This window comes from Chrysemys picta, chromosome 21 (assembly GCF_011386835.1).
Source record: "Chrysemys picta bellii isolate R12L10 chromosome 21, ASM1138683v2, whole genome shotgun sequence".
Taxonomy (NCBI): Eukaryota; Metazoa; Chordata; order Testudines; family Emydidae; genus Chrysemys; species Chrysemys picta.
The window spans coordinates 16,221,760-16,235,943 of NC_088811.1; the positions used below are offsets into that span (position 1 = coordinate 16,221,760).

Sequence of the window (14,184 nt, forward strand, 5' to 3'; positions counted from 1 at the left end):
GGAGCCTTCAGGTTTGCCTCACGCCAGCACCTCTTCCTGACCACGTCCCAGGGAGACATTTATTTGCTTGCACACGGTCAGTAAAATGTCGCAAAAGCCAGGGTCGGAGGATCCCATTTGCTTGTGCACAAGGCACACGTGAGGGTCTGACAGGGGGGCGGTTTGGGGGCTAAGAGCTAGACGGATACTGGAGTGCAGGATTGTGGTGCAGAGGAGCACAAGGGAAGCTTAGCAGCCATGTAACTCAGCGGCTCTCGGGACAGAGAGTCCAGCACGGAAGGAGAGGAGGAGCAGGATTATTACAGCACATGTAGTGCAGGAGGAGATCTAGATTACTGGGAAATTAAGAAGGAGATTTTACAGTTCTTGGTCTCAGACAGAATAGTTTTTATTCTTGTGTTATTGACAGAGACAGGCCTGAAACAGAGCTCTGCATCTTAGCTTGAATTCCGGACCAGCGTGCCTGGAGAGCCAACCTTTGCAGCCCTGGCCCCAGCCCTCATTTCTAAACAGCAAGCCCCTGGCTTTGTTGACGGCTTTCCTTCCAACGCTGCAAATCTCTTGCATGGCTGGCATGTTTTCGCTCTGTAATAAAAGGCTGGGAATTGTAAAATTGTTCCAGCCCCTCTTGGTGATCCTTGAAAGTCACCCTGCCCTTTATATTACCACTCTTCTTTCTTCGGTTCTCTTCCCAGACCCAACTGGGTTACCATTTGTTAGGTTGTGGTTTATCCACCTCCGCCACTGGTTCTGCCATGGCTCAGTCTGGTTACAGCATTTCTAAATCCCATCCTCTGTGCGCGCCACCTAACCGGTCAGTTTGCATCTCTATGGCAGTGGCTTTTCATGTGAAGGCCGAGTCGCTCGTTCATTCACGGCCAGCTTGCAGAGGGGCAGATCGCTGCCCGTTTACCAGCTGGAGCAGCCATTACGGTGGCAAGTGTGGGGCCAGATTCTCAGCTGGTGTCACTGGCCTAGTCCCGCGGACATCGTTAGAGCTGCATCAGTTCATACCAGCTGGCCTGGGGTATTTTGAGCCTCTACCTGCACTGCCAACGGACGCAAGCAGGAGCCAATGGGCCATGCTGATGGTTGGTTTATCCCATCACACGGACGGAGATGTGCTGTGAGCAAGTCGCCCCAGCGTACCTGCATTGATTTTCTTTTCTTTCACTTTTGATTGATCAAAATGTTCTGGATACAGACTCATTGTCTTGGCTCAGTATTTATTAGCATCTCCTCCTGCCTGGAAACGGGAACCGCGGGCGCTCTGATGAAAGGAATGAGATGTCTGGTGCTTCTGCCTTCTACAAACAATAGCGCCCAGCAGGAGGCTGACGATGGAGGAAGGTGCAGCACAAGAGAGGAAAGATGACAGCTTATTTTCCCCTCTCAAAATAGCACTGTCGCTGTAGCAGGAGCTAGGCCTTTGCTACATGGATATCAGTTAAGTCAGGGGCAAATCTTGGCCTTAGAGGTGTGCATTCCTCATCCACCGAATGCACCATGTGTTCATCTGAAGTCTAGAATTCAGGCCTCTTTGCCGACACTCCTAGCAAGGAGGCCAATTAGTGCTTCTGGTGCCGGCGCTTAGAATCCCCACTTGTCCCCGGGAGCTGGTTTCGATGCGGCAACGCCAAATTCCGCCAGCCCAATCTGCAGGAGAATAAAGGGTCCTCAAGGGTAATGGCATCCAGGTGCCCAAGTTTGCCCTGGGTGATCACCAACGCGGCAGCACAAATCTGCTAGCAACTAAGCCGAGGCCACCAAACTATTCTACCCAGGGCCGCAGAGAGCCATCAATTCCTAATGGCTTTCTTGTCGTGCCCCTCCTGGTCCGGATTCAGACCAACAATGCGGAGGTGAGATGCTCCCTGTCCTGTCGCTGGTGTTTTATCGTGAACATTTATAGGGCAAGTGACAAGGCGGCAGAAAGGGAAAAACTCCGAGAAACAGTTCAAAACTGTATGGAGCCATCTGGCTTGTTGGTCTCTGGGGAGGTTACTGAGTGTGCGAGAGATCTTTGGTTCAAAGCCTGGGTGAGCTCAGTTTAAAGGAGAAGGAAGACCTAGTGGCTAAAGCACAGGATTGGGAGTCAGAATATCGTAGGTGCACTGTCTTAGCACCCTGCACAGCCCAGGGTCTGATCAGGGGCAGCCCTCAGGAATCAGGTGTCACCTGTTCACATGCCAAAATCCCCAGATGTCCAGTCCTGGCTAGTCCCATGGAAAATCAGACCGCTGTGATGAGAACGCAGCCTTTCCCATTACCAACCCCGTCCTCTCCTGTGGGGTCAGCTAAGGTTGCTGCTAAACTGATCTGCTTAGCTCAGGGAATCTTAGCAGTGCTGAGTATTTAAGGGAGACTGAAGGGATTTTTGGAAGTTTGAGATTGAAATCTGTTCATTACAGATGGTTTTTCCTGCTCTGTTGCACATGCCCGTAGGTTTGTTATTGTAGGGTCTCTCCAGAGCAATGGGTTGCACTCACTCATTTGCTACAGAATTTTGCACATGCACGGTGATGTTTGTTATCGCAGCATTGCACGAACACTGTGCTCTGTCCCGTTTTGTTATTGTAGGGTCTCAGCTACGTCCTATGGTTTGTCATTGTAGGGCTGCACAAGAATAGGCCCACTGGGTTATTATTGCAGGGGTGTTCTTGGGGACTATATTGCATCTTCTGTATTGTTATTCTAGGGTTGTTTATAAGGACTAGGCTATGCCCTATGATCTATTATTGTAGGGCTGCCCATTAATTCTGGCCGCATACACTGGCTTGGTATTGTTGGGTCTTTCACAGGTGCTAGGCGAAGTCTCTTTTTTGGTTTGTTTGTTTCTCTAGGCCAGCCCATGAATGTTGGGCTGCAGTCCTTGTGCTTTGTTATTGTAGGGTTGCTCCTGAGACCTGGGCCCTTAGAATTATTGTTTTTAAAGGAACAATAGCTTTGAGTCAGTTGTTCTGAGCCCCACCCTCTACGCCTGCTGTTTCCTCCTTCCAGACTGAAATGCTTCTAGTGATGCCCATCTGCAATTCTAGGCACCAGCACCTACCATATGTACCTAGCGTTAACCTCTGCCATTGTAGGTGCCTGGTTTTTACTGGGGAGATGCATGTTTCATGATGTGATTACCCCATGGGTGTCAGAATGCTGCCCCGAGCTCCCTTCACGCGCCGTCCCACCTCCGACCCAGTTCACGCTCCCTTTTGTTTCTGATCCAGTCTTCCTTCTGCCATCCACCTTCTCCATTGTTCTCCGGATTTTTAACAGCTGAATCATGTCCCATCTTAATCTCCTCTTTTTAATGAATATAAACTTCATTACCCTCTCCTCTCCTCGTAATGCTAACCCCGGAGACTCTTTATCAGCCCAATTACCCTCTTCTGCACCTCTTCCGATTCTTCATTATCCTCTCTGTAGTACGGTTCCCAAATATCCCAGCTGCAGTCTCACCAGCCTTTGGTACCGTGCCATAATGATCTCTTCTGATCTCAGCTCTATTGTTGGCACATCCCTGTGTTCTCTCGGAGTTCAGAAAATTATACGGACTTTGCAAACAGATTTGCAAGCAGGAACTCTGGCTTCAAAAGGCAGAAAGGAACGGAATGGTCCCTACCAACCTTGATGCTGTCTGTCGATTCGCTGATATTTCGATAGCCCCTTGCACCCCACAGCGACATGCAAATACTGCTTTATCCACTGCGGAGGGTGCAAGCAGCTCTGGGGTGAAACATCACAGCTCTTTAAGGACCACGCTACAGTTGAAGGCCCCAGCTCTGCAAATACTTATGCATGTGAGTCAAGTTACTATTCATCAGGACAATGTTTATGGGGTTGGACCCTCAGACAGGAAGCAAAGAACATGTCAGCTGACGCTGCAGGAGGGGTTTTGGAGTCTTATCAAGGGGGGAGGGATAGCTCAGTGGTTTGAGCATTGGCCGGCTAAACCCAGGGTTGTGAGTTCAATCCTTGAGGGGGCCATTGAGGAATCTGGGGCAAAAATCTGTCAGGGGATTGGTCCTGCTTTGAGCAGGGGGTTGGACTAGATGACCTCCTGAGGTCCCTTCCAACCCTGCTATTCTATGATCTGCAGAAGTGAGTTCAGTGGGAGTTTGAGGTACTCAGTACCTCACAGGATTAGGCTTCCAGTAGGCAGATTCCAAGGTGGAATCTGACCAGGACATTGGGGTTACACTGTTCTTCTGAAACCCTGCGATCTGTAATGACCATAGTGGGTTAAGATGCAGATCTAGCCATCTCCTCTTGGCTCAGGCCAGACAGCGAGAGGAGTGCCGCCAACCAAACTACGGCCTACATTGGAGCATCCAAGGACGACACAGCCCATGCCTGTTTGGTTGTTGAGAGCTGAAAAGGCTCCAGTTCTTGGGGGTCTGGCTGCAGGTGCATGTATCCAGTAATTGCCAAACCCTGCCCTTATGGAAAAGTCCTAGAACATACACAAGGGACAAAACCAATAGGGTTCTTTAAACAGGTACTGGAAACTATATTTTGTAGACAGGAGAAGGAAGGGAACTGCGTTCTCTGGGATTTCCAAAGGGATCGAGGTAGGCAGAAGTAATTTGGCCAACTGTTGAACATGCTTCATCCTAGACTAGGAGCCAAAAACGGTTCTCACCGCCCATAAACGAAAATCCCAGATTGAGTTTTTGGTAAAGCAGAAAATCAGCTTCTGCAAACAGAAAACTGCTGCACTACCCACCCACACTTTCCTTTTCTCAATGTGACGATGGCACCGTTTTTCTGAGCAAATCGCAAATTTCCACCATGGAACGTTTGTAAAATATTCCTAACTTTTTCCCTTAGAATGCAGATTCTCCTTCCAGTTTTACCACTAAGGCCACAGTAGAATTGCTACACTGTTGCCCAGAGTGATATTCACCAATGCTTGTGAAAATGATTTCACTAGTGAATACTTGTGAAACAAAATAAAACCTCTGCCCATCTGGAATGTCCAAGGAAAATACATCCCTGGGATTAACCTAACAGCTGCATGTTGTTATCCCATTGGAGACTGAAAGATGACAGTATTGATCGTGGCTTAGATTTGGGCAGCTCCCCCTCTTAAACCCGAGTACCACCTATTGGGAAACTGGCTAAGGGCAAAGTGAAATGGCTCATAACAAAGACAGACTAGGAAGGGCGCTGAGATCTGGATGCAATTCATCTCCTGACCCACTTTTTGAGAAACTTTGCAGCTGTCGCGTAATCTTTGAATCCTTCCAACTCCCGCAGGTAGCACTTGGCAGAGTTTCTGACTGAACATGAAAAACACAGTGGGGGAAGTGGCTTCATCAGAGGAAGCTTGGCCAACTAAAAGTTTCCCTGGGTCTGAAAGCCCAGCTCTTTAGTTGTATATTTGCCGGCAAAAGGGGCGGGGGGGAAGAGAGGAAGAGACAAAGATGGCTAATTGGGCTGGTGACATCTGATGAAATAGGAGTTCTTCCTGTAGGATTTTTTTTTTCTTGATACCTCCTTATTGTTCAAAGCTCCACTGATAATGGGCTCTGTACCTTTAAGCTATTCTTTACCCATTATATAATTCTGTTTGGTACAAAGATATTTCCCATCCTTTTTCATATTATATTATATATATATATAATCACTGGCTTTTGTGTTTGTGTGTAAGACCATTTGCATTGATCTACGGTACATTGTTAGAGTGTGAGTGGGGTTTCTAAAGTCCTTATAAACCTTAAGAGAGATTTCAAATCATGGTGAATAGCCTTCGATCATAACATAGCTCTGTCTTGTCCTTTTGGAGCACCTTTCATCCCAAGCTGAAAGCGATATCAAACCTGTATCAGCCCCTGGAATGCAGCCTCCTTTGGGGTGGAAAGTCGCATTTGTTGAACAGCCCACAGCATTGCTGGGCAGCTGAATTCGCGCTTGTCTGTGCTCAGATTGTGCACCGCTCTAGCTGTGTCTCTTCAAAAGCGGATGCAGTTAAAACTGGTGTTAAATACACCTATTTTCAACTCGGTTATAGCTGTAAAAAGGTGCATCTGTCAGCCTGGCCCGTTCTGTAACTATACAGACATCTGCAGGGGGAATCTCACACAGAGGGCAGAACCCCCAGTGAGCGCCCCTCTGCCCCCACTTTCTGAGGACTCTTTCCCAATACTGACTCATCTCAATCAATGAGATACGACGGGATCCAGCATCTGCCTTGGGGATAGCCGCTCCCTGCAATTCCTTTCTGCAACCGATTGCTACGGAGCAGCCCCGTGACGGGAGCTGTTGCACAGCCTGGGGCGTGGACGGGGCTCAGAATTAGGGTCAAGCAAGTCTCTTTTCCCGTTATTCCATCACGTCCACCCCGTTTGGGTGACAGTCACCCTGTGCCACAAGCCCTGTGCATTGCTTGAGGGCTTTACTGGTGCACCAGTTCTGGCCTTTTTCACAGGGGGGGCGTTTAGCCCTAGGTGAGTTCTCGCCCCCACCCCCGCTCCATTCTCTTTTTCTCATTTTGTTTCCCTTTTCCGCTCAGTCGCAGCCCTGCTCTGTAATATTGGATTAGCCCACTTTCTCCAAAGCGGATTTCCTATTTGCATAATCCTCCCCATTCGGAGACGCGCTCCAGCCCTTGGTGATAAGATGATGCGCTGGGGCGGCCAAGCAAATTACACTCTTCATTTTGAACAGCCATCCAGAGAAGAGGTGGAAGGAAATAACCCGGCTTTTATTTTTATCTCTGAACGTTCCCCCTTTTCCTGGGTGCGCGAGGATGGCGGCTGCAGTTCACACGTCTTCCGACAGTCTTTTTAAATACGGGGAGTAAAGAGCATCTCTGGACCTCCAAAGCTGCATCGCTCCCTTGTGATGCTTTTTCCTAGCTCAGAGAAAAGGCCAATCAAAGCGGAGTCCTATAGTCTGGCACCTGGTTACGGTTTCTCAGGTTATGTCTACACTGCACACTAAGCCCAGGCTCTGACTCAGGTTAGAGCCCAAGGCCCACTTCTGTCCACACACAAATCAGTCCGACTCGGGTCAGCAAACGCTCAGGGACTGGGGCCTATGATCTGGTCAGGGGGTGGGTCAGAGCCCGAGTCCAAGCCCTGACATTTTGCAGTGTGGATACAGGTCAAGCCAGAGACCTGAGCCAGAAGGGCTGCGCAGTGCAGTGTGGACGTTAGCACGGCTGCGAGCCCCGAGGCTAGCAATTGTAAACCCAGGTTTACACTGCAGTGCGGACACTCAAGTGTGGAGCCGTCCCTGGAAACACGGCGTCTATGAGCCCGGGTTCCACAGACCCAGACTTAGGGTACAATGTAGAGGTACCCTTATAGAGCCTTATCCACTTCTCTGCATAGGAGTCCACCAGCCCCCTTTTTGGACCCATGCACCGTGCCGCTGGGACACACAAGAGGCCGCTCTAGAGGAGTACTTAGACACATGCTCAAGTCTCATTGACTTCCATGGGACTTCAGCACATGCTTAAAATCAAACGTGTTTTCTTGACTAGGGATGCAGCCTTTTAGAGCACGTTTTACCCCACATACTTTTCCTGCCGGGTGGCTGTGAAGTACGGAGGGCAGCTCTGTGGAGTGCAGTGAGCAAGAGGCTCGGGGCTCTGAGTTCTAATCTTGGCACTTGAGCTTCTGTGGCTTTGGGCACGTCCCTTAACCTTTGTGCCAGGGAGGAGAAGAAACCCGTGCTGGTATCTTCCACCCGTGCAAAATGCTTGGAAAGCAGGAAAATAGTTTGTTTCTGGGCCACTCGGGTCTGGTGACTGTCACGGAGTCCCCGGGCGATGCTCTGGAACTGCTCCCTACGAAGCCAGTCAGGACTCTGGTGAAGTCTCCTCTCTGCGAGCAGACTTTCTCCAGGGCAAGACGCTCACACGGCTTCCACCTTCCGGGGTCTGACCCTGGAACATTCAGCATCCTCTGCCCCTCCGTGCGCTTCCCACAGCGAGCCCACGCAGGCGGGGCCCTGGGGAAGCCAGAGGGCCCTGCCCCCCCACTTTGCAGTCAGACGTGACTCTTCGCCAGCCAGTAAAACAGAGGTTTATTAGATGACAGGAACAGGGTCTAAAACAGAGCTTGTAGGTACAGAGAACAGGACCCCTCAGCCGGATCCATTTTGGGGGGCAGCGAAGCCAGATACCAACGTCTGCACTTCACTCCTCGTCCCCAGCCAGCTCCAAACTGACTCTCCAGCCCCTCCTCCTTTGCTTTGTTCCTTTCCCAGGCCAGGAGATCACTTGATTCTTTTGTTCGCCAACACCTTTAGCTATCACCTTGCAGGGGGGAAGGGCCCTGGCCATTAGTTGCCAGGAGACAGAGTGTCGGCCATTTATGTACACTGACCCTTTGCTCTGCAACAATCACACCCCCTTATTCCACCACCTAGAGACTTAAGAAATGCATAGGGGAAACGGAGGCACCCTTACAGTATTCAGAGGAAACATTAAGAACAGTCCCACTTCGTCACAGTGACAGCAACGCGAACCTTGCTTGATTGGAGATCTACACAACAACGGGCCTGATCCTCGGCTGGCGTGAACCTGGGCTGCCACGAGGAAGGGCCCTTCTCGCTTCTTTAAAACAAACCACACAAGTGACGAAGCTGTCCTGCACAACTGGTGCCAACATCTTGCAGAAAAGCCTTGTCAGAATGATTTACAAATTGTGTAAATATAACTCCACAGCCCCTGCCTCTCTGCACCAGCTCACTCAAGAGCATCATTCATTTTTAAGTAAGTAGGAGACTGCGACTGGAGCTTTCAGCATCCGCCGGGGAAAGATCCATGGAAAACAGAAGGGAACGAAAGAAGAGGAGGAAAGGAGGGGAGGGGTCACGCCTACGTTGCTGGGTGTCTGGACTGCAGTAAATGGACCATCAAAAATTAAGCTGGAGATTGGATTAAAGATCTGTAGGGCCAGATCCTCAGCTGGTGTAAATCCACTGTCTTCGGTTCACACCTGAGAAACCATCTCTGCCTTTTCCAACTGGTCCCTGCAGGTCGGGCTCCAAGCACATTGGCGTGGGGGTAGAGGGGGAGTGCGTCGCGACTGCTGATGCTGTCCCTGTTCTGTGGATAAATCAAGGACGTGGCTTTTCAGGGCTGTCCATCCACCAATCTTTCATCGGCCCTAAATTCGCTAATAAGAAACCTGATCCACCCCCGGCTCACACCTGCTCTCCAAGGCCATGATCCAAAGGTCCCTGAAATTCTTGGAAAGATTCCCATCGTATCACTGGGCCTGGCGGGAACAGAGCACGGGCCATGGTGCAATAAACCGGGGAGAAGCCAGGAAGGAGAAAAATCCCCACGCTTCGATTTAGTTTCAGAATGAGTCTGTCATTGCAGCTCCCTTTCACCTTTCATCTTTCCACGGCGAGGAAAAAACAGTGCTCTTGTCAGTTAAACATAGCATGGCTTAAGCCAGACGGAGACGGCTGGAAATCACACTTCCAGGGCTAAATTTAGCTACCTGAGACGGGCTGACACGGACAGAATTTGAAGACAATAATCTTTGTGTCCTCACGCCTAACGGCAAACTAAGCTGCGGCTCTGATGCTCAGGAACTTCCTCCGACACAGTCAAATCCCGGTGACCGATTCTGTCTGGTCCTCTCCCCCGTCCTGAGGGCAGACGGGAGATTACACAAGCAGCCAGGAGTCAGAATGAACGAGGGCTGGTGCCGAGGGGAACGGGAGTCGCAGATGATCTGAATCAAGGCACAGGCTTGTGCGGGCATGTAACATGGCTGCAAACAAAAGCAAACACCATTCTAGGATGTATTAGCAGGAGTGTTGTAAGCAAGACATGAGAAGTCATTCTTCCGCTTTACCCTGCGCTGATTAGGCCTCAACTGGAGTATTGTGTGCAGTTCTGGCCACCGCATTTCAGGAAAGATAGGGACAAATCGGAGAAAGTCCAGAGAAGAGCAACAAAAATGATGAAAGGTCTAGAAAACATGACCGATGAGGGAAGATTGAAAAAAATGGGTTTGTTTAGTCTGGAGAAGAGAAGACTGAGAGGGGACATGATAACAGTTTTCAAGTACATAAAAGGTTGTTACGGGGAGGAGGGAGAAAAATTGTTTTCCTTAACCTCTGGGGATAGGACAAGAAGCAATGGGCTTAAATTGTAGTAAGGGCGGTTTAGGTTGGACATTAGGAAAAACTTCCTAACTGTCAGGGTGGTGAAGCACTGGAATAAATTGCCTAGGGAGGTTGTGGAATCTCCATCATTGGAGATTTTTAAGAGCAGGTTGGACAAACACCTGTCAGGGATTGTCTAGATAATACTTAGTCCTGCCATGAGTGCAGGGGACTGGACTAGATGACTTTGCGAGGTCCCTTCCAGTCCTATGATTCTATGACCAGCCAAACAAGAGTTCAGGAGACCAGCAGATTGACTATCATCAGCAGGGACCTTCCTGGATGCAGGCCATGATATTAACCCTGTTATCCCAAGGGATAGTGACTGGTTGAGACTGTACCAGCCTCTGCTCTCCAAGGGGATACGGAGTTGATGGCAGAGTTCAGCAGAGTACCGGTACATACAGCACCTAACACAATGGGGCCCTGATTCTGGTTGTGTCTCTAAGTGCAACCATCACACGGATCAATAGTAATAACAGAGCACAATAACAATCAGTCCCTGATATCGCTCCTTCTGCGGTGGTAGAGGATACGGTGCTCATGGCAGAGCGCATTAGGAGATGGCGTTAGTGGTCATGTCCATTGGGATACAGTGTGAATGGCAGAGCCCAGAAAGTTCGAAGGAAGCCTTAGGCTCTTCATACTATGGTAGGTTTGGGATGGACGCTGAACCCACTGCTCCGAGTCTGTGTCACGGGAGGCCAAGGTGAAGGAACGAAGGCCACAATATGCTATTTGGCTTCTTCTGCCAGAGCAGGATCCGCTCTCCAGCCCCATTTCCCCGTAGCTTGGGGGCTGGTGAAACAGTCTTCGCCATCCTATCTTGGGTCCCCGGTCCCAAGCCCCAGTCCCTCACGGACCCCCTGTAAAGCAAGTCCCTAGTATTCCATGCGCATCTCCTCCAGTTCTGTGCAGTACACTAGCTATCAAACCGAAGTCTACCTTGGTCGCTTCCCTGGGCCAACAACTGGGTCCATGTTAGACACTCATGCAAGGGCGTGTTCACACACCCACCCACCCACGGGGCTGGAGCACTAAGGAGGGGGCTATGCTGGGAAGCAGCGGTGTTTATCACACCATAGAGATCTCTGCGTTCCAGAGGCGTCTGGCTTGCTGTGACCCCAGGGCAGCAGCCACTAAAACACCGAGGACAATTTGTGAAGTGCGGAAAAAGACAGACAAAATTGGCAGGTGGAGATAAATTCCCATGATGCTCTGAAGAGGTTTAATACGTTTCTGCAATATAAACAGACCTTTTGGCTTTTCTGCTGTCCAAGTGACCTGGAGCTAAATGAGCTCAGACAGTTTGCTAATAAGTGCTGGTCTTTATCTGAGACACAGACCTCTCTCTCTGGTCTCACACACACACACACACACACACACAGTTCCCACGTGCACTTACGCACACACATACGCACAAACACATAGGCAAACAGGTGCATACATACACCCACATGGATCACAAGTGTATATACACAGATTATACAGACATGGATCTCTCATACAGACAGTTATGGATCTCGCACACCCAGACCACACACCTGCACATAAACACAAGAGATCACGAACATGCATTTCTCACAAACGTACACACTCTCAGATCCCACATGTCCATACACAAACAGATGACATCCACTTGCACACCCACAGCCATACACAGGACTTACACACACACACACAGAAAGAGAGATCACACCCTCTCCCATATGCATGAATCATCAGTACATTACTCCTGAGGGCATTCTGCGCCATTGTGCAGGGGAAGAGGAGTAGCAGATGAGGCTGGAGCAGGGTAGGAGCCACCAGCCAGGTCTTCCCCAGCCCCGCCCCCAGCCCCACAGTGATTTACCTCTCTGCCGGCTGCCCTGGGCACCCAAAACACACTGCTGGGGAGGGTCACATGACCGCTCTTGTAGCGTCCCTTTGCCTCCCCCTCAGAAAGTCATTTTGCTGCAGGAAAGCAAAGAAATCTGCGGGGGACATGAATTCTGCACATGCGCAGTGGCGCAGAATTCCCCCAGGAGTAGCACATCCACATATCTGATCCATGCTCCCACACCCACAGGTAGATTTTTCTCTCTCTCTCTCTCTCTCTCTCTCTCTCTCACACACACACACACACACACACACACACACACACACACTGATGATTTCTCTCTCCACTTTAGAATGCATCTATGCAAACAACGCTGGAAAAGGGAGAACAGCTTCCCAGACCTCGAAGGAACAAGTCAGGGTCTGTTCCAGTGTTTCCTGCTCACGAGGCTGATTTCCTCACGCGCAGCCACCTTGGGCTCTTTGAAGATAGCAGCAGGGAAGGGAGGGATGCACGTTGGGGAAAAGCATCTGGGGATTAAAGGACTGAGGGCTAAATTCAAGGCGGGTGGAGCTCTACTGAAGCTAATGTTGCTGTCCCACGGGTGAACCTAAACGGGTTTGTTTGTTAAGTGTTTGGGGAGCTAGGTAGCACCAGGGCTAGTGCATCCGCCTTTCACCTCCATGCACCTGGGCTGGGCAATGTCACCACAGAACCACCACCATGGACGTCATCTGGCACAACTGGCTGGTTGTTTGAAGGGCTCCCAGGCCCCTCATGAACGCACAGCCTTCCAGGACTACGTGTTAACCGGTTGAGATACACGAGTAGCCTGTACAGCCAGGGAGCTGCAGCCTGTATAATACAGGGGGCTGAGAGATTAAGGAGCAAGGCGTGTCAGAAGAGCTGTGAATTCCAGTGCAGTGGAGGCTGAGAGGCAGAGCTGGGTGGGGACCAGCGACTGGAACAGCAGGTCAGCACTGAGGCGCACTGGCAGAGCTCTGTGAAAGAAGTTGGCCCAGCACTGCCCTGCACAAAGCCTGGTTTACCCCGGTTTGCACTTAGCCCCTCACTTCTATGGGCACCGGATTAGTCCATCGATCAGGAGGACGCGGCTTGCCGTTCATTGTGCAATCTGTGCAGGCGAGTTCCCTGACCCCAGGTTTCAAATGTGTCTCAGTCCATTTAACACACGCTGTGCCGTGCGGCACCTCTGACCTGTCATTACGATGCACTGATTTCATGTTTTAAATAGAGCCGACGCTCAGAACTTTGCATGCTTGTGTGAGCCATCTGTTCCATCCCCCAGCCAGAGATGCTCTCCCCTGTCACCCCATCCGTTCCATCCCCCAGCCAGAGATGCTCTCCCCTGTCACCCCATCCGTTCCGATCCCCCAGCCAGAGATGCTCTCCCCTGTCACCCCATCCGTTCTGTCCCCCCAGCCAGAGATGCTTGCCACTGTCACCCCATCCGTTCCGATCCCCCAGCCAGAGATGCTCACCGCTGTCACCCCATCCGTTCCGTCCCCCCAGCCAGAGATGCTCGCCGCTGTCACCCCATCCGTTCCGTCCCCCCAGCCAGAGATGCTCGCCGCTGTCACCCCATCCGTTCCGTCCCCCCAGCCAGAGATGCTCGCCGCTGTCACCCCAGCCATTTGCAGGGAAAGTCAGATAAACACCGAGTTTGATTTCCGTTCAAACAAAGGCAAAGCGAGATGGGCAAAGTCGTCGAGAACGCAAACGACCCATTCTGGCTGGTGCGCGCCGGGGTAGAGTTACAGGCACCCAGGCTTCACCCAGGCTTCTGCCCAGCACTGACCCAGCTGCCCTCTCCCTGAAGAGAGTCTGCTACCTGCTTATGCAGAGAGGTCCCTTTGGCCCGACAAGAGAGCAGGATCGCGTTCCCTGGGCAGAGTGCAGGTCTCTCTCTGTCACTCTGAGCTGACTGACTCCACTGGCATTGTGCCTGGCCTGGACGTGGCATTATGGTAGCATGTCCAGCTCCCAAGGGGGCAGGGAGATGCATACTTTGGCAGCTGACTGCCCCAGCATGGAAATAACATACAATGGCCAGTTTAAGACTCTCTTGGGATGCAAGGCCACACTTGTGTACATTGGGAGCTACCGCATGACGGGAAGGAAACTCCCAGATCCAAACTCTGGAAAAGTCCCAATCCAAATCAGAGCTTTGCAGTTGGCCCCTGGCTGTATAACGCCAGATCCAGACCCCCTGA

General features: G+C 50.9%; 1 protein-coding gene across 2 annotated transcripts in view; it reads right to left on the reverse strand.

Moving 5' to 3' along the window:
- The window catches only part of IGSF21 (immunoglobin superfamily member 21), a 305,537-nt gene that overhangs the window by 150,557 nt on the left and 140,796 nt on the right, over positions 1 to 14,184 (reverse strand). The gene's annotated exons all lie outside the window — the stretch shown is intronic.